Source organism: Carcharhinus amblyrhynchos, chromosome 30 (genome assembly GCF_965287045.1).
Source record: "Carcharhinus amblyrhynchos chromosome 30, sCarAmb.v2.hapA, whole genome shotgun sequence".
In the NCBI taxonomy this organism is placed as follows: Eukaryota; Metazoa; Chordata; class Chondrichthyes; order Carcharhiniformes; family Carcharhinidae; genus Carcharhinus; species Carcharhinus amblyrhynchos.
The window spans coordinates 26,645,131-26,669,688 of NC_137353.1; the positions used below are offsets into that span (position 1 = coordinate 26,645,131).

At 46.5% G+C, this 24,558-nt stretch overlaps 1 long non-coding RNA gene across 1 annotated transcript in view; it reads right to left on the reverse strand.

Moving 5' to 3' along the window:
* The window catches only part of LOC145360201 (uncharacterized), a 148,236-nt gene that overhangs the window by 108,745 nt on the left and 14,933 nt on the right, over positions 1–24,558 (reverse strand). The window contains exon 2 of the long non-coding RNA XR_013889673.1: positions 20,936–21,059. This is a non-coding gene — a long non-coding RNA (uncharacterized LOC145360201). The remainder of the gene's footprint in view (positions 1–20,935; positions 21,060–24,558) is intronic.

The window sequence follows — 24,558 nt, forward strand, 5'->3', positions numbered from 1 at the left end:
GCAATATTACAATGCCGATATTACACTGAAGTATTGATCTGTGTTAGATTTGTTGGTGCGAGGGATCAAATCGAAATCTTTAGACTCAAAAGTGTAAGTGCAACCATTTGATTCAGGCAGAGAAGAGGCAGTTCTAGTGCTCATCTGAAGTATCAACTAAATATGGGCAGCACGGTGGTTTGCACCAATACCTCAGTGCGCCAGGGTCATGGGTTCAATTCCGGCTCAAGTCACTCTCTGTGTAGAGTTTGCACATTCTCCCCGTATCTGCATGAGTTTCCTCTGGGTGTTTTGGTTTATGTTAAAGTTTATTATTGTCACAAGTAAGGCTTACATTAACACTGCAACGAAGTTACTGTGAAATTCCCCTGGTCAGCACACTCCGGCGCCTGTTCGGGGCAATGCACCTAACCAGCACGTCTTTCAGACTGGGAGGAAACTGGAGCACCCGGAGGAAACCCACGCAGACACGGGGATACAGATACAGACAGTGACCCAAGCTGGGAATCGAACCCGGTCCCTGGCGCTGTGAAGCAGCAGTGCTAACCACTGTGCTACCGTGCCGCCCCAGTTTCATCCCACAGTTCAAAGATGTGTGGGTTAGGTTGATTGGCCGTGCTGAGTTGCCTCTTAGTGTCGGGGGATTGGCAGGGCAAATACGTAGTGTTAGGGGGATAGGGCCTGGGTGGGATTGTTGTCGGTGCCGGCACGATGGGCCGAATGGTCTCCTTTTGCACTGTAAGGATTCTATGATTCGAAATAGCGATATCCAGCACTCAAAGGGTTACAAAAACAAATCTTTCACACACATGCAAACACATTCAGCCCTCAGTCTGTGCAGTATCTTTTTTTAAATTCACACATTGTTCCCTCAGACATGCGAACAAGCATCTTGGTTGTTTTTCAGGAGGCGCATATTTTCACTCAGGAATGTGCTGGCAGAATAATTAAAGATATTATCAAAGTACAGGCTGGAGGTGTTGAAAAGTGTATTGTCGGTCGACGGGGCAGAAAGATAAACTGACAGCGCGCATCTGAGAGCAGGCCAGCAGTCGTCACTGAGCGGGGCAGAGCGCAGGCAGTATCTAGAGATTAGAGTGGGCTCGAGGAGATCAGCACTGCTGTTATTTATACACACAAACATGAACTGAGTTATCAATGCATTTCAAAAGGCCTTGTCTGCACTCCTGCTTGAAGTACAAGGGACGCTCACCCTTGCAGCTGTCTTGAACGGCAGTCATCAGCGTACAAACTCTGCCAATCTGCCTCTCTGTTGACATTCGGTCAGGGAAAGCTCCCAGCTACTGCAGTTTCAAGAGATTTTCTTCTGATCCGCTCTCGGGTGGGATAGCAGGGGCCCAGTTCTGGAAACATAGAAGACAGGAGCAGGGGGAGGCCATTTGGCCCTTCGAGCCTGCTCCGCCATTCATCACAATTATGGCTGATTGTCCAACTCAATAGCTTAATCCTGCTTTCTCCCCATAACCTTTGATCCCGTGCTATATCCAGTCGCCTCTTGAATACATTCAATGTTTTGGCATCAATTACTTCCTGTGGTAATGAATTCCACAGGCTCACCACTCTTTGGGTGAAGAAATGTCTCCTCGCCTCTGTCCTAAATGGTCTACCCTGAATCCTCAGACTGTGATCCCTGGTTCTGGACTCCCCTACCATCGGGAACATCCTCCCTGCATCTCCCCTGTCTAGTCCTGTTAGTATTTTATCAGTCTCTATCAGATCCCCCCCCCCCCAACCTCGCCTCATTCATCTGAGCTCCAGCGAAAACAAGCCTAACCTCGTCAATCACTCCTCATACATTAGTCCCACCATCCTTTATTCGAATTTCTGCTTCTCGTTCTCCCAGAATGGGACACAACTTTCCCACTGACAATGTCAGCTCCCCCATCGCCCTTGAGAGATTTTGGCATCTCTTTTTTTTCCTCCCATTTCTCTCCTCCCTTCCTAAAGGTGCAAACTCATGCCAGTACAGTTTTGCTCCAGCCAGCTTTGGCACCCTTTCCCTCTTGATGTGGATAGTCTGTAGGCTGTACAGTCCTTGGTACAATGTATTGATTCATTTACATAGACAGGTAGGAACAGGGATGGACCATTCAGTCCCCAGAGCCTACACGCCCATTCAACTAGAACCATAGAATCCCTACAGTACAAAAGGAGGCCATTTAGCCCATCGAATCTACACTGACCACAATCCCACCCAGGCCCTATTCTTGTAACCCCCTGGATTTACCCTGCTATTCCCCCTACACTAAGGGGCAATTTAGCATGGCCAAATCTGCACATCATTGGATTGTAGGAGGAAACCAGAGCACCCTGGAGGAAACACGCGCAGACATGGGGAAAACATGCAAACTCCACACAGGCAGTCACGCGAGGCCAGAATTGAGCCTGGGTCCCTGGTGCTGTGAGGCAGCACTGCTAACCACTGTGCCACAATTCTGGATCATAGCCCACTTATACTTGTACTCCATTTGCCTGCCTTTCATCCATTTCTTTTGAATCATAGAATCCCTACAGTACAGCAGGAGGCCACTCAGCCCATCAAGTCTGCACCGACCACAATCCCACCCAGGCCCTATCCCCATAACCCCATATATTTACCCTAACTAGTCAGCCTGACACTAAGTGGCAATTTTGGCTGGCTAATCTACCTAACCCGCACATTCTTTAAGTTGATACGCTAACTTAAAATAAATCTATCAACTTCAGTCTTGAAGACGTCAGTTGTGTCAACACCCACAACCTTGAATGCTTTCAGATTTCTGTTAATCCCTGCGTGACTAAAAATGCTTCCTGGTTTCCAGTCAAAGTAGGCTCACTCTAATTTTAAGATTATGGGCCCTCGGTACGGAATCAGCCAACAGAGGAAGTAACCTCTCTGTATCTGCCCAATTGAATTCTTTTAACATTTTAAACACTTTTTGGGTAGAATTTTCCCATTCCGCCCATGGAATTGTAGTGGGCAGGATCATACAAAGGTCCATTGACCGTAGGTGGGATTTTCTGGATTTGAATCACTGAATCCCTACGGTGCCGAAGGAGGCCATTTGGCCCATTGAGTCTGCACCGACCACAATCCCACCCAGGCCCTATTCCCCATAACCCCATGCACTTGCCCTAGCTAGTCCCCCTGACATTAAGGGGCAATTTAGCATAACCAATCCACGTATCTTTGGACAGTTGAGGCGGGGGAGCTGGGACACTCGGAGGAAGCCCACACAGACACGGAGAGAATGTGCAAACTCCACACAGACAGTGACCCAAGCCAGGAATTGAACTTGGGTCCCTGGCATTGTGAGGCAGCAGTACTAACCACTGTGCCACCATGGCACCAAGTCTTGGGATGAGTCGAGTCGAAAAATCCTGCTCTGTGTTTAGAATCAGGTATGCACAACAGTGAGGGTCACAGAATAGATACATTCCACCTGTGTCTGTATCGGTTTCCCCTGGGTGCTCCAGTTTCCTCCCATACTCCAAAACAACACTGCAACAAGCTTATTTACAATAGATTTTTAAAAAATCTGCATCGTGCTTATCGCAGCTCTAGCAACTTTGAGCAGTTTCTGTGGTGTCTCTACTTTGCTCTGAGTCAGCACCCAGGCTTAATCAATCAAATACAGTAAACATAGATCAGTTACTAGATTCTCATAATCAAACACCAAAGGTTGGTTTGATTACCATAAGGTTGGTTGGCTATGTTAAATTAGTGTCAGGGGTCTAGCAGGTTAAAAACGTGGGGTCATGGGGTTACAGTCTGGGTGACGTGGTTGTTGGTGCATTCCCCCCTCCAGCACTGTAGGGATTTTATGAAGAGCAATTGGTTGAGGGGCTTGCTTTCTGCACTGCATGAAGGACAATTCTTTGATTTTCCCACTCCATCTTTTTTACTTGGGAATCATCCAGGATTCTGAATAAAAAGAGCTCGAATGGGGGTTCGCTATTATTTTTCCTAAGGACCAGTGTGCAGCAATGGGAAAGAAACAAAATAGAGAACAACTCTGATAAAGGTTTGCTTTGTACAGATTTTTCGAGGATTGTTTGTCTGCACTGTCGAGTTATGACATATTTTGTGGATTAAAATCAAGACTGACGGGGGACTGGATGACGGTTGGGATTCTCATATGTGCAAAGACAGATAGATGAAAGTCTCTTCTCTCTGACAGCTGTCACAGGTACTTAGTGAAATTAGTCGAGGCATTCTTAATTAAGATTCCAGTGGACATTAGACTACAGCTCAAATTTGGCATTAGTGGCTACTAAGCCTCCACGTTGGATGAAGAGACAATAAGACTGGAGCGTAGGAGATGAAAATATCATATCTGTGTAGTATGAGTGGTCTGCAGAGATCTGTAGTGAAGACCCATGTACATGTTGTCCATTCTGGATGGCACAGTGGTTAGCACTGCTGCTTCGCAGCGCCAGGGATTTGCATTCGATTCCCAGCTTGGGCCACTGTCTGTGCGGAGTCTGCACGTTCTCCTCGTGTCTGCGTGGATTTCCTCTGGGTGCTCTGGTTTCCGCCCACAGTCTGAAAAGATGTGTTGGTTAGGTGCATCGGCCACGCTAAATTCTCCCTCAGTGTACCCGAACAGGCGCTGGAGTGTGGCGACTGGGGGATTTTCACAGTAACTTCATTGCAAAGTTAATGTAAGCCTACTTGTGACACTAATAAATAAACTTTCTATACCTGACCTGGAAATGCTTTGATACTGTCACAGAGGTCAATACTGTTCGGCAATGCTCAATAACATCAACCCACATCCCGATAAGTTCATAGAGAATGAATTCAAAATATTATACTGTGAACAGCATGTTGCTAAATGTACTGCCCATTGTGGAGCTGAGCCACAGACCAATAAGGTCGGGACTAAGCTTGATGAACTCAGCTATTGAAACAGCAGAGGTAATTGAACTGACGTTGGCCAAGGACAGACAACGTAAGAACTAGGAGCAGGAGTAGGCCATCTGGCCCCTCGAGCCTGCTCCACCATTCAATAAGATCATGGCTGATCTTCTTGTGGACTCAGCTCCACTTACCCACCTGATCACCATAACCCTTAATCGCTTTACTGTTCAAAAATTTATCTATCCTTGCTTTAAAAACATTCAATGATGTCACCTCAACTGCTTCACTGGTCAGGGAATTCCACAGATTCACAAACCTTTGTGTGAAGAAGTTCCTCCTCAACTCAGCCCTAAATCTGTTTCCCCTTATTTTGAGGCCATGCCCCCTAGTTCTAGTTTCACCTGCCAGTGGAAACAACCGCCCTGCTTCTATATTATCTAATCCCTTCATAATCATATATGTTCCTATGAGGTCTCCCCTCATTCTTCTGAATTCCAATGAGTATAGCCCCAGTCTACTCAGTCTCTCCTCATAAGACAACCCTCTCAACTCCGGAATCAACCTAGTGAATCACCTCTGCACGCCCTCCAATGCCAGTATTCTCAAGTAAGGAGACCAAAACTGTATTTCGTACTCCAGGTGTGGTCTCACCAGCACCTTATACAGCTGCAACATAACGTTGCTGTTTTTAAACTCCATCCCTCTAGCAATGAAAGACAAAATTCCATTTACCTTCTTAATTACCTGCTGCAACTGCAAACCAACTTTTTGTGATTCATGCACAAGGATACCCAGGTCCCTCTGCGTAGCAGCATGCTGCAATTTTTTACTATTTAAGTAACAGTCCATTTTACTGTTTTTCCTACCAAAATGGATGACCTCACATTTACCAACATTGTACTCCGTTTGCTAGACTCTTGCCCACTCGTGTAGACTACCTATATCCCTTTGCAGACTTTCAGTGTCCTCTGCACACTTTGCTGTGCCACTCATCTTAGTGCCATCTGTGAACTTTGACACACTATACTTGGTCCCCAACTCCAACTCCTCTACGTAAATTGTAAACAACTGCGGTCCCAATACTAATCCCTGAGGCACACCACTAGTCACTGATCGCCAACTGGAAAAACACCCATTTACCCCCACTCTTTGCTTTCTGTTAGTTAACCAATCCTCTATCTGTGCTAATACATTACCCGTAATACTGTACACTCAGGCCAGATTCCCAGACTAACCACCCAGCAGCCCCTACTGGCAGGTGTGTGTCTGCATCAGTGCACACACACACATATACATGTGCTGGTTAGGAAGGCATTGGAGGGAGGGCAGCGGAGATTTACAACAATGATACCTGGATCTCTAAGGGTCATGAGCTGAGACATCACCAACTAGGCTTGTAGTCCCTGGAACTGAGAAAGCCAAGGGGGCATTTTGATCAAAGTGTTCACAGTATTCGGAGGCACAGATATGGTAGATTTGGAGAAATAATATCTGCTAATTGGGGAGGGGCGGCATGGTGGCACTATGGTTAGCACTGCTGCCTCGTGGCTCCAGGGTTCGATTCTGGCCTTGGGTGATTATCTATGTGGACTTTGTGTGGTTTTTCTCCCATAGTCCAAAGGTGTGTAAGTTCGATGGATTGGCCATTGGGAGTGTGTGGGGTTATGGGGATGGGACTGGGGAGAGGGCCGGGTTAAGATGCTCTGTCGGAGAGTCAGTGCAGACCCAATGGGCCGAATGGCCTCTTCTGCACTGTCGGGAACCTATGATGATCCTATGAATCTAAGAGTAGGGCGCTTAGCCTATGAATTTGAGCTAACCCTTTTAGGAGTGAAATTAAGAAACAGTTCTCCACAGAAAAGAGTTTGGAACTCTCTGTCGCACATGGCAGTTGATGCTCGATCAATTATTAATTTTAAATTTGAGATTGATAGATCCCTTATTCACTAAGGGATATGTGGCAAAGATGGGCCTCAGGGATTAGGTCACAAATCAGCCATGATTTCGTTGAATATCAGGGCAGGTTCAAGGGGCTAAATGGCTAGTTCCTCCTTAAAAACATAGGAATTGGGAGCAGCAGTAGGCAAATTCAGCCCTTCGAGCCTGCTCCGCCATTGAATTAGACCATGGCTGATCTCTCCCTGGCCTCAAATCCACCTCCCCACCTGTTCCCATATTCCATTTTTATCAGAAATATATCCATCTCCTTGAAACCGTTCAATGACTCAGACTCCATGGAGTTCCACAAATTCACCACTCTCTGTGAGAGAGAGTTTCTCCTCATTTCAGTGTTAAATCTACCGCCTCTCAACCTATTCCTGTGACCTCTTGTTCTAAATTTTCCCGTGAGAGGAAACATTAGGGGCAGAATTCTCCCAAAAAATTTCCAAGTGTTGAATTCATGGTAAAGCTGGAGTAATACAGGCTTTTTACACTAGGATCTCCCACACCTTGTGCACTGCAGAGACACCAGCATTAATATCATTTCATTTCAGGGGGTGGGACCAATTCTGGCTGGAGAACTTGGTGCTGAGGGGGCCATTGCGCATGCGCTGGTCTGTCAGTGCAAAGATCAGCGCATGCACAGTGGCCCCGCAGTGTTGGCCACCTGATTGTGGGCCAGCTTGATCAATGGCCAACCCCGCGACCACCACAACACTGGCTCTTCGCTCCCCCGTGGCCCGATCGCTGGCCTCTCCCGTGCCCCCCCCGCCCCGACCATTCCCAGGCCTAGGCCCAGCCCCAGCCCCAGCCCCCCCTTCCCACCCACCACGATCTCCAGCTCCCCCCGACAGTAACACCAACCCCTCCCTCCCCCCACAGTCCTGTCCCATTTCCCCCTCCCCCCCACAGTCCTGATCCCCTAGCAGCATGACCACGACCCAGGCTCACCCTCCCACCCCGCCCAGGTCACTGGCTTCCCTCCTTCCCCCCCCGTCAATCCGACTGCAGAGTGGCAGTGGGAACCATCCCCACCCTCACTGATTGCCCCCATCAGCCCCTGCTCCCTATGAGTCCTGCCCCATTCTTGATGGGCAGTGACAAGTTGCGTCCTGGACATTGGCACATTGCCCATTATGTAGTGCTGGGGGCCCAGACTGGCACTGTCAAGGTGCAAATCTTCAGGGGGCACACCCCCCAACAGTACCCAATCTCTGGGGGGACCCGATTGCCTCCTCTTCACTTTAATGGTGTTGGGCCACTAGTTCCATGTTATGGAGAGCCACTGTAAACCCCACTGGAGTGAAATACTACTGGGACTAGGGGAGGTGGGTGGGGAGGCTAGCGGGCCCAGAGACTTCCGTCCCGGGCCATTAATTGCACTTAAATTAGATTAAAATTAGATTTAACATACTTACCCCACTGATTTCCGGTTGGGAGCAGACACCACCAGAAATCTGGTGCTGGGAGATGCTATCATGGTGGGAATGCATGCGCGGATCCCACATATCGCCCGCCATGTGGTTCTCCCGGCCCGCTGCGCTTTTAAAAAAAAAAATGAGCGCAATGGGATGGGAGAATCGCCCTCTTGGTCTACGCTTACTTTATCAATCCCTTTTTGTATTTAATTATACCTCGATCAGGTCCTCTCTCACCCTTGTAAACTCCCACAAGCCCTTTGTGACACCTGGGGTAGAACAGGAATGGGTTTGAGCGCGACACACCCCATTGTCGAACAGCCCGCTGGCGCTTTACGGTTCTTGCACGGAAAGAGTGGCTACTGGAAACGGAAGGCAGGAGGGTGGGCTGGCTCCTGTAGCCCAGCGTGAGCCTTCAGGAGGGAGCAACTGATGTGAGTTGACTCACTGTTAAATAGTTGCACTCCTGTCAACAAGTCAGAAGGCCTTGGTGGGGGGGGGTGGGGTGTTGGGGTTGTGGGTAGTGTTAGCTGGAGTCATCGGCTTGCTGTTTCAGGAAGGGAAGCACTGGACTCATTCAGAGGATTTAAAGGTGCCTGAAAATAAATAATGTCCTTATGCATAATGGAGTGTCGGTGAAGAGAGAAAGCAGAACCAGCGCACAATGAGTTGTCATTATCTCTTGCACTAAAGTAAAGCATGTCCTCTCTTTGTTTACTTAGCTACTCCTCTAAATATTCCCATCAACGCCCCGGGCTCCTGCCCTAACAACAGCTGTAGCACGTGTCTAAAAGCTGGAGAGGTGCCACGACCTTACATTAAAATTAAAACAAAAGAAAGAGGTTTGGGAACGGCGAGGGGAATCTGCGACGCTCAGTCTCCCGAGTTCCTCTGATTCACCGCATCACAGAGCGGGTAATTCACATGTTCGTCATGTGACTGACACATTCATGAGAAACTGGACACGGGGAACTGGCAGCGAACCGTGTAAATTAGCCCAAATGAGGGAAGAATTATAACACAAATGTATCCGAGGCTGTGCAGAGGGTAAACATCATTATTCAGGTTAACACAATAGTTGAGTATTGAGCGCAGATTTGCAACAGATGGTACAACTTCCCAACACTTTCGTGACAAGCCTTCTTAAATCAAATTCTTGGAAGCACTCGGGGACCGGGTGGTGCAGTGTGTTAGTAGGCCATCTTCTCACTCCTGGGACTCGCGTAAGAAGCAAGCCCAGACAGATGGGATGGAAGCCGCCCGATGATGATTGCTATTAATCCTAAATCAAATACTTTTTAAAAAAAAAACGTTTATTCCAGGCCAGACTCAATATAAAACATTTGTTCCTCCCTCCCCCAAAGATAAAATTACGCTGAAGTTCAGCATTCATGCGACACTGATAGAGCGTCTGCAAAGATTATTGCACCATTTCATACTGCCTCTCATAATGAACGACTTGCCAAAGGGCATTGATTGTTGCGGCATGGTGGCACAGTGGTTAGCACTGCTGCCTCACAGCACCAGGGACCCGGTTTTGATTCCCACCTTGGGTCACTGCCTGTGCAGAGTCTGCACGTTCTCCCCATGTCCACATGGGTTTCCTCTGGGTGCTCCCGTTTTCTCCTACAATCCAAAGATGTACTGGTTAGGTGTGTTGGCTATGCTAAATTCCCCCTCAGTGTACCAAGCAGTGTGGTGACTTGGGGATTTTCACTGTAACATCATTGCAGTGATAATGTAAGCCTACCTGTGACTGATAAATAAACTACTTTATATTGGCAGTCATTTTGCACTAGGTAAGTGATCAGTTGACCTGTTTCAGGTTGAAGGAGCAATGATGGCCAGGACAGCTGGTGGAGGTGGGGGAAGGAAGGGGGGGTGCAGTGTAGGGGGAGGGTGGGGGAGCTCCCTGGTATTATGGGATGTTTCAAAGGTAGACAGGACTTGGGTTTAGTCTCTCATCTGGGAGCGAGCCGCTCCGTGATTGCGGCACTCTGTTTCACCACAAAGCCTGCATTATGTGCTCAAACCCCAGTGTGCAGCTCAAACCTTGGCCTTCAGACTCAGAGGCAACCCTGCAGCAGAATAAGGAGATGTTGTCCCCGCAACGTGGAACGATTGCCCTTATGAACTTATGTATGCCGAGCTCATGATAAGTAGAAAGAAGTTTGATTTGATTTATTATTGTTATGTGTATTAGTATACAGTGAAAAGCATTATTTCTTGTGTGCTATACAGACAAAACATTCCGTTCATAGAGAAGGAAACAAGACAGTGCAGAATGTAGTGTTACAGTCATAGCTAGGGTGTTGAGATAAGTCAACTAAATGCGAGGTAGGTCCATTCAAAAGTCTGACAGCAGCAGGGAAGAAGCTATTCTTGAGTCGGTTGGTGCGTGACCTCAAACTTTTGTATCTTTCTCCCAGTGGGAGAAGGTGGAAGAAAGAATGTCTGGGAATTATGATGGCTGCTTTGCCAAGGCAATGGGATGAGTCTACTTTGTTTCTTGCATTTATATAGCGCCATTCATGGCCCCATGACATCCCAAAGTGCTTTACAGCCAATGAAATACTTCTTAAAATGTTGCCACAATTGTCATTTAGGAAATATAGCAGCCATTTTGTGCACAGCAAGCTCCCACCTACTGCACTGTGATCATAACCAGAGAATTTTCTTTTTATGTTGGTTGTGCAACACTGGGGCAAGCTCTCCATAAAGATTTCTACTGTCATCATTCTTTGTGTGAAACTGGACAGTGGGTTTCAATGGTGTATTGAACTGTGGAAGGCATCATAACCATGGCAAGTTGCTTCATTGCCTAAAGTCCGTGTACACACACCTGCCATTAAAGACGTAGATGAAATTTTCCTTCCAACAGCATTTTCCAGTTCTGCCGATGGGATTTTCCATACCTGCCAGTGGCATTTTCCAGTTCTGCTGCTGGGATTTTCCAGTCCTGTTGGTGGGATTTTCCTAGTCTCATGAATTGCTCCCTTGCCTAAAGACCACATGCATATGCCTGCCATGAAAGAACTGAAATTTTCTCATTGGCAGCATCTTCCAGTTCTGCCAGGAGGGTTTTCCATTCCCACTGGTGGGATTTTCCAGTTCCACCGATAGAACTTTCTAGTCCCATTGGTATTTTCCAGACTCGCCAATGGGGTCCACATCCTTGCCATATTTCCCCGGCAATGGAGGGTGTGGACAACAAGAAACCCTGTTGACGGTGGCAGGAGCGGAAGATCCCATCGCTGGCCAACGGCAGGCTGCTTCTGCCGTTTGAGAATCCTGCCCATGGTGTGGGAATTCTGCCTGATTCCCACTTTCATCTCCACTCGTAATTCCGCTCCCACCATGGCTTCAGAGCAGGTAGTGCTTTAGAGACCAGGGCTTGACCCTTTCTGGCCTGAGACAGAATAGTGAAGCATTCACTTGGGAAGCACTCCAGCAGTGTTTTATCTGAAATAGATTTTTATGCGGGTTACAGAAGCTGCACTAGACAATTCTCTCCTGTGAATGGTACGCAATCTGACCTCTTGACCTCAGGCTATTGGTTTAAATAAATGTCAGTAATAGGCAAATCTTAGGGGTAAATGTTTCAGCAACAAATGCACATAACTGAGATGCCCAGTAAACCTGATAGCTGGAATTTTACCACCCTGCCTACCCTGGGGAATCGGAGTGGGCGAGGAGTGGAGAATGGAAAGATCTGTTGATCTTGGGCGGGATTTTCCGGTTTCAGGTCGAGCAAGGCCACAAAATCCTGCCCAAAATCCTGCCCAACGTGTCTGTAACAGTCACTTATTCTTTCCTTTTTCCCACTATTTCTTTCCTCGCCTTGTTTGCCCTTCCTTTCTTTGTATTTCCCTTCATAACCTTTATAAATGTAACATTCCCAAGCCCATTTGATTTTTCGTCTAAAGCTGCAGGGCTTTCACAGCTGCAATGGAACCCTTTAGTTAAAACTCATTTGAGATCTCGTGGGTTCAATGCCAAGGGGAGGTGTGGGTGGGTTGGGGAGAGGATGCGGGGATTCATTGTTGCTGCAAATGACAGGATTAGTTCCGCCTCCCATGGTTTGTCATGATGTGGAGATGCTGGCGTTGGACTGGGGTAAACACAGTAAGAAGTCTCACAACACCAGGTTAAAGTCCAACAGGTTTATTTGGTAGTAAACGCCACTAGCTTTTGGAACTCTGTTCCTTTGTCAGGTGAGTGGGGAGTTCTGATCACAAACAGGGCACGTAAAGGCGCACATAGCTTATAGAATACTGATTAGAGTGTGAGTCTTTACAGCTAATCAAGTCTTAAAGATGTAGACAATGTGAATGGAGATAGCATTAAGCATAGGTTAAAGAGATGTGTATTAACCTATCTCCACTCACATAGGGTAATACACATCTCTTTAACCTATGCTTAATGCAATCTCCACTCACATTGTCTACATCTTTAAGTCTTGATTAGCTGTAAAGACTCACATTCTAATCAGTATTCTTTTAACACGTGTGCGCCTTTATATGCCCTGTTTGTGATCAGAACTCCCCACTCACCTGACAAAGGAACAGCGCTCCGAAAGCTAGTGGCGTTTACTACCAAATAAACCTGTTGGACTTTAACCTGGTGTTGTGAGACTTCTTACTGTGTTCATTCCTGGTGACAGAGAATATGGAGCAATGCTGGGAGGGCTCTCAAACATGTGGAGACGCTCAGGTAGTGAGGGTGAGAAATCGCACCTTCGTGTGAAAGAGTCCCACAGGAGATTGAAGTGTTGTCATGCCTGTGTTCTGCTGTTGCATAGGTTTCTTTGATGGGAAGCACAGTTTGCTTCATGTACAGATTGAAATCCTTCTCACTTGGAACATGTGTGCTTCCACTTCCAGGAGCTGGGCTCGAATCCAGCCAGGACAGAAGTGATTGGAATTTACATTTTGAGAGTTCCCTTGCTAGTTCTGCCCATGTGTTTTCTTTTCTCTCTATTCGTTCATGGAATCTGGGTGTCACTAGGCTGGGTCAGCATTCATTCCCATTCCCTGAGTGCATTCAAGAGCCAACAACATTGTTGTGGAGACGAAGTCATGTGTAGGCCAGACCAAGTAAGGACAGCAGATTTCTTTCTTATTAATAAAAAAAAAGCAGCTATAACACTCAGTAACCAGCTCCTACCATCCTTTTGCTCCCTGCGGTACACCACATTATGGAGAGCCAGCAACATATTTAGGTTAACTGGTGTTGTAATTTTTTCTTATTTATTTGTGGGACATGGGTTTTGTTGACTGGCCAGCATTTATTACCCACCCCTAGTTGCCCTTATTTAGAGGATAGTTGAGAGTCAACCACATTGCTGTGGCTCCTGAGTCACATGTAGACCAGACCAGGTAAGGACATCAGATTTACTTCCCTGAAGAACTTTAGTGAACCAGATGGTTTTTTTCTGACAACTGACAATGGTTTCACAGTCATCAGCAGATTCTTAATTCCAGATTTCTTTTCTTGCCGTGATGAGATTTGAACCTGGGTCCCCAGAATATTAGCTGAGTTTCTGGATTAATAATCTAGTGATAATACCACAAGGCCATCGCCCCCCCTAAATGACATTAGTTGAGTTTTTCCGACAATGGTTTCATGGTTGTCACTGGATGTTTAATTCCATATTGTTTTTATTATTGAATTCAAATGTCACCATCTGCCATGGTGGGATTTGAACCCGTGTCTCCAGAGCAGTAGCCTGGGTCTCTGGATTACAAGTGCAGTGACAGTATCACAATGCCACCGTCTCCCCATATGTAATGGTTATCTCTTGTTCACGTGACTTATTTTGTTTTGTTCTCCCCCAGTAACAAAGGGATTAAATTCCAGAGTGCTACACGTTGTGTCCACGATCATACATTTGGGGTTCACCAATTACACCACATTTGATCATTCTAGCCAGAGTTTTATGTCGTTTAATTTGGTGCTGACCCAAAATGTGTGAAATTGCACAACATGACGTTTGGTGCACATTTTGACATCATTGTGCACCCGTGTGATATTTTGGCTGGCGGGAATCCCACTGACAACTAATCAGTTGGTTAAGGCAATTAAAAACGCAACAACTGACTGGAATTCTACCTTGCCCATGTGATTTTTAGGTTGGCGCAGGTGATAGCATTCTGCTATCTCAAGACAGTTTAAAGTTTATTTATTAGCATCACAAGTAGGCTTACATTAACACTGCAATGAAGTTGCTGTGAAAATCCCCTAGTCGCCACACTCAGGCGCCTGTTTGGGTACGCTTAGGCAGAATTTAGCACGGCCGTTGTACCTAACCAGCACATCTTTCAGACTGTGGGAGGAAACCAGAGCACCTGGAGGAAACCCATGCAGACATGGGGAGAACATGCAGACTCCGCACATTTACCCAAGCCGGGAATCAAACCCAGGTCCCTGGCACTGCAAGGCAGCAATGCTAACCACTGCGTAACCGTATTGTCCCTCACTGTGGTTCAATTGCTCTCTGGACACTCTGTGGATATGGTCTCCTGTTGACAACCTTTCTATTCCTCCCTCTTCCAGCAGTTTGTCCTGCTTTGTGTGGCCTCTATCGTGCTTTGCTCCAAGGGGATGGTCTACCAGCCCACCAATCTCCGGAAAACACTGATCTGTGCCAAAGTTTTGCAGTCAGCGAAAGTTCTCCAGCGCCTTCCACCCCACTCCCTGCAGATGTTTGCAACTTGACAATGGAAAGCACCAGACATTTTGCAGAATCACTGTAACAGCCAAGAGGAATCAACCAGCACCTAATTTGTAAGTAGTGTAAATAGCACCGGTGGGGAACTTTCTTCCTACTACTGAACACATGCTCAGCTGTGCAAGGCAGCTGGAGCTGAGGTTGAAGATAGCAGCGCTTGTATCGAATCAACACCAAGATCTATCTGCTGTGTGTGTCTGGCAGACATTAGCTCTGTGGACTAACGCTGTCACCAAGCTGGCATTCAGCCCAGTGCTTGGCAGAAGTGTAAACACCATCATATCTGGGGAGAACCCATAGCACCTAAACAACACCTAATTTTGTGTCAAGTATTTTCCCCGATTCCTTCCTCCACATCGCTGTGATTATAATCTCACAGTTATAGAGGCTGAGCTATCCCAGTAGGCACAGCACTGGCTGGAAGCTCTATTCAAGCTCCAATGGGAGAAATAACAACAACTGTCTCAGAACTGGCCTCTTACATGGAGAAACACCCCAAGGCGTTCTTGCACAGATATGAGGGGCTGTGTTTAGCTCAATATTAGGGGCAGGATCCCTACCTCTCCCTATCCCTTGGCTGTTAATTGGAATGAGACAGGTCTTCCGCCCCCATGGGAGAAGAGAATCGGCTGGAGGGGTGGGGGGAGTGGGCAGGCAAAGATCTTGGGGATTGGCCTCCAGTGGGGATTTGGGGGATTGTACATGGGCACCCCATCACTTTGAACAGTGGTGCCCAATGTGTGCAAGGGAGTTGCTGCGTTTGCATGAAGATGGAATCCAAGCCTCTACAGCCTGACTGTAGGAGCAATGAATGAAGGCCTCCCTGATATCCCTGCTTCCCTGACAGTTCATCATATCGGCCTCCTCCTCTTCACCCTGAGTCTGCCTCCTCAGATTCCATGTTGAGTCTTCCTCTGAGGTATGTGGAGTTGCCTTGGCATCCTCATCCTCGAGTGGGTCCTCCTCCACGTCAGTTCCAAGTTGTGATGTGGAGATGCCGGCGTTGGACTGGGCTAAACACAGTAAGAAGTCTCACAACACCGGGTTAAAGTCCAACCAGAAACCTACAAGCTTTCAGAACGCTGTTCCTCACTGAACACTGACTCACCTGATGAAGGAACAGCGGTTCCGAAAGCTTGTGGGTTTACTATCAAATAAACTTGTTGGACTTTAACCTGGCGTTGTGAGACTTCTTACTGAGTTCCAAGTTGTGCAGAGCACAGCAGACATGATGGAGAACGACACTCACTCTGAAGGATATTGCAGGCCTTCGCCAGAATGGTCGAGGCAACGGAAGCTCATCTTCAGTCGCCTGGTTGTCCTCTCAACCACTGCCCTTGTGGCAGCATGGTGCCAGTCTCTTCCACCTCTGTCCTTAGGGTGGCACAGCGGTTACCAGTAACAGCAATTCCAATTTCCTGTTCATCAAGAATGGAACACTTTCCCCTCCCTGGGGAATCACTGTGTCTGCTTGTCCACATCGCAAAAATAAAGGCCACCACAAAATAAATATTCCAAACCAATGTTGTACATAAAATTACATGCAGTCAAAAGTCAATTAATCACTCTTGCACGGTTCCTTAGACACTATACCCCTTGTTCCTTTGCCTGCTCCCATGCTGTGAAACAGTGCTGTCCTGGATGGTGGAAGTTTGTAGATTTTTTTGTGGGAAGGTTACAGCTGGCCTTACGGGATGATCCTGCTCTCAAGCCCAGCACAGGATTGCATGATCTCAGCATGGGCCACAGCAGCCTGGTCTGATTTGCTGATAGGGTTGAGTAGGGGCACTGGTGGGATGGCAAGGGTGGGAGGATGAATGGTGTCATCCTGAGAGAGGAAAGGTGGCTTGTGCTCTGCTGGATCCACTCACAGGGGTCAATCAGAGGACGTATTGGTGCCTGCTGTGATCCACATTGAACACTATAACCCCCCTTCCCCACCTTTGCTGCTGACCCACCCCACCACCTTCTTGCTCTCTCCCTGTGACCTCCCCCCCAGCAAAACCCCCACCCACCACCACATTACTTACCAGTGTCCTGAGTCACTCTGCAATCCTGGAGCTGTGGGAGCATGGGGAAGGTGGGTGGGGGGGCCTTGGTCGGGGATATGGGATGTGGGGAGAGCATCTTTTAGATATGCAACAGCCATGACCTCCCCGTGATCCTGCTGAGCACAAGAGCTTCTGACTGGACAGCAACTCTTATTAGGTAGACCCTGGGGTCTTGATTCCAGGGAAAAGCCCACCGGTGGCCTCATCGCTGCCCGATTGGTTTGTGGCTTAGTGGGCCTTCCTGGGAAGAAGCACTGAAAACCTCTCACTGTCTCTGGCTGGCAAGAGAGACCCTCGATGCTTCAAGAAGGTTCCAATTGAAATCCACTCAGGCTAACCACTAAGGCCTCAATTAGAGTGAAGGCGGCCTGGCCACTTTAGGCCTTGCCCAACTCCTGAAAAGTTTCTGAAAGGTGTGTGTGTGTAGACATCAGGCAAAAACAGAGCATTGGTGAGACCACATCTGGAGAATAGTGTACAACATTGGTCTCTTTATTTACAGAAGGATGTCAATGCATGGGAAGCAGTTCGGAGAAGTTTTACGACACTCATGGGTGGGTGGCTCATGATGAAAGGTCGGATAGGCTAAGCTTGTATCCACTGGAGTTCTGAAGAGTAAGATATGACTTGATTGAAACATACCAGATCCTTGGGTAGATTAGAGACACTGGTCCCTGTCGTGGGAAAATCTAGAACTAGGAGTCACTGTTTTAAAAATAAGGTGTTGCCCATTCAAGATGGAGATGAGATGTTTTGTTCCTCTCCCACAAAAGGCGGTGGGAGCAGAGTCTTTGAATGTCTTTAAGGAAAAGCGAGATAGATAAAAGTAAAATATTGCAGAAGCCGGGATTTGAAATAAAACAGAAAATGCTGGAAAATCCCAGCAGCTCTGACAGCCTCTGTGGAAAGAGAATAGATTTGGAGATGCCAGCATTGGACTGGGGTAAGCACAATCAGAAGTCTCACAACACCAGGTTAAAGTTTATTTGGTAGCACAAGCCACAAGCTTTCGGAGTGCTGCTCCTTCATCGCGTGAGTCTCCTGACGAAGGAACAGCGCTCTGTAGGCTTATGCTACCAAATAAACCTGTTGGAGTTTAACCTGGTGTTGTGAGACTTCTTACTGAGAGAGAATAGAACCAACTTCTCGAGTCAGGATGACTTTTTTCAACAGAGCTAGGTAATTCCTGATAAGCAAGGAGATGTAGCCGGAATGTGGGGTTGAGGTTAAAATCAGGTCAGTTATGATTTTATCGATTGACAGTGGACTAAAAAGACTGAGTGGCCTATTCCATAGAATCCCTACAGTGCAGAAAGAGGCCTTTCAGCCCATTGAATCTGTACCAAACACAATCCCACCCATCCCCGTAACCACATGCATTTACCCTTCCAATCCCCTGACACTAAGGGTCAATTTACCATGGCCAATCCACCTAACCTGCACATCTTTCAGAGGAAACCCATGCAGACATGGGGAGGATGTGCATACTCCACACAGACAGTGACCCAAGGCCAGAATTGTACTGGGGCCCCCTGTGCCGCGAGACACCAGCGCTATCCACAGTGCCGCCATGCTCTTAATTTGTACATACATGTTTGTAATTCCTTCCAGCTGCTTTACTCAAGTGTCCAAAGCCTAAAATTCTCAAATCCAGCAGCGAATATAATTTTAGCAGTAACCTCAATTAGCAAATTCTAACTGAATAACCATTTACTAGGACCATCAGTTCTATTATTTAAGAAAATGCTCTCCCAGATCACAGGATTGCTTGCTTTATCTAAAATCTGTAATTCCAGTGTCTACGTTTGACCCATCTTCCCTTACTTGAGAAAGGATATACTGGCACTGGAGGGTGTGCAGGGGAGATTCACTGGGTTGATTCCGGAGTTGAGAGGTTTGGCTTATGAGGAGAGACTGAGTAGACTGGGGCTATACTCATTGGAATTCAGAAGAATGAGGGGAGATCTTATAGAAACTTATAAGATTATGAAGAGAATAGATAAGATAGAGGCAGGGAAGTTGTTTCCATTGGTGGGTGAAACTAGAACTACAGGGCTTGGCCTCAAAATAAGGAGGAGCAGATTTAGTACTGAGTTGAGGAAGAACTTGTTTATACAAAGAGTTGTGATTCTGTGGAATTCCCTGGCCAGTGAAGCCACTGAGGTTACATCATTGAATGCTTTTAAAGTGAGGATCGATACATTTTTGAACAGTAAAGGAATTAAGGGTAATGATGATCAGGTGGGTAAGTGGAGCTGAATCCATGAAAAGATCAGCCATGATCTTATTGGATGACAGAGCAGGCTTGAGGGGCTAGGTGGCATATTCCTGCTCCTAGTTCTTATGTTTTATGTTATTATGTTAAGACACTTTGTGATTCAGAACTTGAGTATCGTTGAAAAAAGTGTCATACTGTTGAAGTTTTTCATTTTCAACTCATCAGGACAGATTCACAAGAATAACAATCTCAAAGTGGGCAACGTTTTATTGCTTGAGAAGACGGTGCAGATCAAGGGTTGGTAAGTGGACTTTCATTGGCAGAGGTTCTGCCATGGAGAATGCACCAGGGAACAGTTAACTGCCAAACTTTTGTTTAAATTCAAACCAGGCAGGTTCCTTCTGATTGGCCAAGATATTGCCATGGGGAATGAATGAACCAAAGAATGGTTGTCACCCAAGCTTATGTTTAGTTGAAAAAGGTGCGATATGTTTTTTTCTGTTTGCTGTGAATGTGTGTAGCTTCTAGCGCTATGAGCCTGACCAATAATAAATTGGTTGTCAGTATAATTTTTAGCACAATCAAGATTGTTTAGCAACCATAGCCCAATTGTGGAATCTCACAATATTGGACAGTATGGGCAGGATTTTCCTGCCACACTCACTGCAAAGCCAGAAAATCCTATCCGAGGCCAATGGATCTTTGTCTGATCCACGTCCCACCCTCTACAATTCCCATGACAGGCTGGATGAAAAAATTCCGCTCTATGTTTTAAGCTTTGCGAACACAGACTTGTTAAGTACAGTCTGCATTTTGCCTGTTGTAATAAACTAAAAGGGCGTGCTGTTTGATGCAATCATCCAGTTGTTAGGACATATGGCCTACATACCAGCACTGAAATTCATACACCACATTACTCTTTTGTGTGGTTTGCAGTACATCTTTTTGTCTTGACGGCAGCATTCTGTAAACATTAACACTGCAATGAAGCTACTGTGAAAATCCCCTTGTCATGGTACAGAATGAGTAGCTTAATTCACTCTGGCGCTTGTTCGGGTGTACTGAGAGCAAATTTAACATGGCCAATGCACCTAACCAGCATGTCTTTTGGACTGTGGGAGGAAAGCGGAGCATCCGAAGGAAACCTTTGCAGGCATGGGGAGACGGTACAAACTCCTCACAAACAGTGACCCAAGCCAGGAATCGAACCCGACCCCCAGGTGCTGTGAAGCAGCAGTCTAACCACTGTGCCACTATGATATCGCGTTTCTCTTCATAAAAATAGTGACAGCACTTGGAATAAATTCTAATTCTTTGTACTGAGCATGTCAAAATGTTTCAGCATGATATAAATGCAAGTTTTATTGCAAACGAATACGCAACCTGGTCTGATCATGGAATTTCAATAGACCTCATGTTGTACCTTCCACAGGATTACCAATGTGGGTATAATCCTAGTTCAATTATAACATATTCCTCTATCTGTTGATAATATTGGAACTCCAACATAAACTACTTGCACTCTTTCTAATTTTCATATTTTGCTTTATAATTCTAAAAAATGGTTTCCATTATGGAATGAGTGGTTTAATTAATTAGCATTCTTCAAACATCCTGATCTACCCACAATTTGCAGTAATAATTTCAAGCTATCTGTATTCAACACTACGAGACGCAAGTTTGAGTAGTTAGTGGTCATTAGTGAACTCTGACCTTTTTGCTGTAACACAGGAGCCTTCTGATCCTTTCCTCTCATTCTCGTTCTTCCTTGAAAGCTTTGACCTTTGGCATTCAAAGTGAACCCTTGGTCGGTCAGGAAACTCTCGCACTTCAGAATCTGTAAGAGATAATTTGGAAATAATTCAGTTGGCTGCGTCTGAGAGCACAGAGTATGGAAGGAGCTCCATTGACCCAAAGTATCCCTCTTGTCCATGGGCTGTAAGAGATAAGAATGTAATCACTCTGTTTGTTCCAGTTAATTTTCATCAGTGCCTTATCTACACAAACCATTTCACAAATGCTTTGATAATCCCAATGCACAGTACAATGTCTTTAACTTGTGCAGTTGATACAGCCTCTCATATCATTAATGTTGATACCTATGTTATTGGATTATAAATCTTCATTTGCTTGCAGGTTGGCACCATAGCACAATGGTTAACACTGCTGCCTCAGGGACCTGGGTTTGATTCCCGGCTTGAGTCACTATATGTGGAGTTTACACGTTCTCCTGGTGTCTGTGTGGGTTTCCTCTCATGTTCCAAAGATATGCAGGTTAGGTTGATTGGCCATGAATTGTCCCTAGTTTCAGAGAGATTAGCAGGATAAATATGTGGGGTTATGGGAAGAGGGTGGGATTGTTGTCGGTATAGACTCGATGAGCTGAATGGCCTCCTTCTGTATTGTAGGGATTCTATAACATTTGGAGAGCTAAAGACTGGTTAGTTAAATACAATAGTACAAACTAAACATCAGGCAATATATTAATTGAGGAAATCATGTCTAATTCACTTGTCTTAGGTTGGAATCTTGTGTCTGTTTCCTTTGTGGAATCTCAATGTAATTTTCAGTACCGACCTTTGATAGCAAGTTTTCACAAGATGGCCATGATTCTATGGAAAAAAGACAAAGTGTTGCCCCAGGAAAACCGAAGTGTTTCTTGCTGGCACCGGCAGGTGGAATTCAACCATCTTTATTATCTAAACACACGCAGAATGGCAGGCGCACCCATCAGCCTGCAGTCATTTTTATAAAGGTGCCCCGATCTCTGGGTACAGAGAGACGCTTCCTTCTCTCTTCGACAAGCATTGTGGCACAATGGTTAGCACTGCTGCCTCTCAGTGCCAGGGACCTGGGTTCGATTCTGGCCTTGGTTGATTGTCTGTGTGGAGTTTACATGTTCTCTGTGTGCCTGTGTGGGTTTCTTCCAGGTGCTCCAGTTTCCTCCCGTGCTCCAAAGATGTGCATATCAGGTGGATTGGCCATGCTAAATTGTTCCCTAGTCTGGCAAGATATGTAGGTTAAGGGCATTAGCTGGGTAACTATGTGGGATTAGGGCAGGGAGGTGGGCCTAGATAGGATGCTCTGTCGGAGAATCGGTGTAGACTCGATGGGCCAAATGGCCTCCTGCACCATAGAGATTCTATTCTTTCTCCCCTTCCACCCCGCACCTCCCATCCAACCAGGGAAATGGCTCTGTTTCAGCTGGAAAGTGTGTAAATAAGTGTGTTTAGGCCCTAGGTTGGTGAGCAGAGAGGGGGTAAAAGAGCACGTGCAGTGCTGTCCTTGGACGGGCCCAATTCAGGATGGAAACCTGCCTTCTGACATTCGCACTTGCTGGAGTGTGAAGTGCCCTTGGGCCTGTTGGAATCAGCAAAGATCCTCAAAATTCAGGCCCAGATATTATTAATTGAGTTTAAATTCCATCAGGCCACTGTGTTGGGATTTGGACCTATGTCCCCACAGGATTAACCTGGGCCTCTGGAGTATTAAGCCAATGACATTATGACCATCATCCTTCCTGAAAGTTTATGCACAGCCAGCATGGTTTTGCAGTGATCTCTTAATCCACCCTGCAAGGTAAACACAACAAGTTAGATCAAAGCAAAACACTGTGGATGCTGGAAATCTGAAATAACAAAGTGCTGGAAAATCTCAGCAGGTCTGGCAGCATCTGTGCAGAAGGAAACTGTGGAGATCCAGCCCACAGTCTCACCAATCATTTAATTCACCCAGCACAGGAAGTGGTTTAGCTTTGTTCCACAAAAATACTGACTCAACCATAAGATGATTCCGAGACAAGATATCGGAATTCCTATACACGCTACCTAACAAACTAAACCTAACCCTGCTCTCTCCATCAACACCCTGCTCTCCCCATCAACACCGTGAAGAGTGAAATATAACCAAACCAGTCTACATAAGTAGGTTGAGAGACTGATTTACATCACGGAGATATAGTGGCTAGCAGTGCTGCCTCACAGCGCCAGGGACCCAGGTTCAATTCTGGCCTTGGGTAACTGTCTGTGTGGAGTCTGCACGTTCTCCGCATGTCTGCGTGGGTTTCCTCCCACAGCCTGAAAGATGTGCTGGTTAGGTGCACTGGCCATGCTAAATTCTCCCTCAGTGTACTTGAACAGGTGCTGGAGTGTGGCGACTTGGGGCTTTTCATAGTAACTTCACTGCAGTGTCACTGTAAGCCTACTTGTGACACTAATAAATCAACTCTTTAAGTTTGCACATTCTCCCTGTGTCTGTGTGGGTTTCCTCCAGATGCTTCGGTTTCCTCTCGCAGTCCAAAGATATGAGGATTAGGTGGACTGGCCATGCTAAATTGCCCCTTAGTGTCAGGGGATTAGCAGGATAAGTACGTGTGGTTATGGGGGAATAGGGCCTGTGTGAGATTGAGCCTGCACTGGCGACAATGGGCTGAATGGCCTCCTTCTGTATTGCAGGGCTATATGATGTTTACTGCTGTTTGTACCAAGTTAAAAGTAAAGTTTATTTGAGTCACAAGTAGGTTTACATTAACACTGCAATGCAGTTACTGTGAAACTCCCCTAGTTGCCACACTCTGGCGCCTGTTTGGGCCAATGCACCTAACCAGCACGTCTTTCTGACTGGGAGGAAACCAGAGCACTCAGACAAAACCCATGCAGACACGGGGAAAATGTGCAAACTTCACACAGACAGTGACCCAAGGCTGGAATCAAACCCGGATCCCTGGCGCTGGGAGGTGTATAAAAACTGACAATGTAGACGTTCCATTAAAATATAAATTCACCCACTAAACGGGGATTGTGAGAGTCCAGTGGGAAAATCCTGTTCTTTTGCAGGAATCAGTTAAATGCTCGCCAGTACAGACTGATGAAGCCATGCCCTGAGGGTGACAGGCAGAACCGACCAAAAGGGATAATGCGTCAAAAATGGCAGAAGTGTCAATCTGACATGCTTTGGTGTTAATTATTTACCTCCATGACATAAATCTGCTCTAATCCCATCAGTCCATTCCCCGGCTCCCCAGCAGAGCTGAGCAATGAAAAACTTCCTTCAGTCAATTGTTCACCTTGAACGCTCTGCCAGGTTCATGTTTCTCGCTATTCACTTTGTTGTCTGGGAGATTTATTTTTTTTGATTTATCGGCAGGATGCAGCTGTAAGATCGGGCAGGTGTCTCTGGGCACCGAATCCACGGAAAGATATACTGTCCTCAGAAGCATGGGGGTGGGGGGAGGGATGCGGATTCCACTGGAATGACACCAGGGTGTCAAAGGGTTAAATTATGAAGCTCACACACTGAGATTGCTGAAGTGAAGGTACTTTTTAAATTTATTTTGC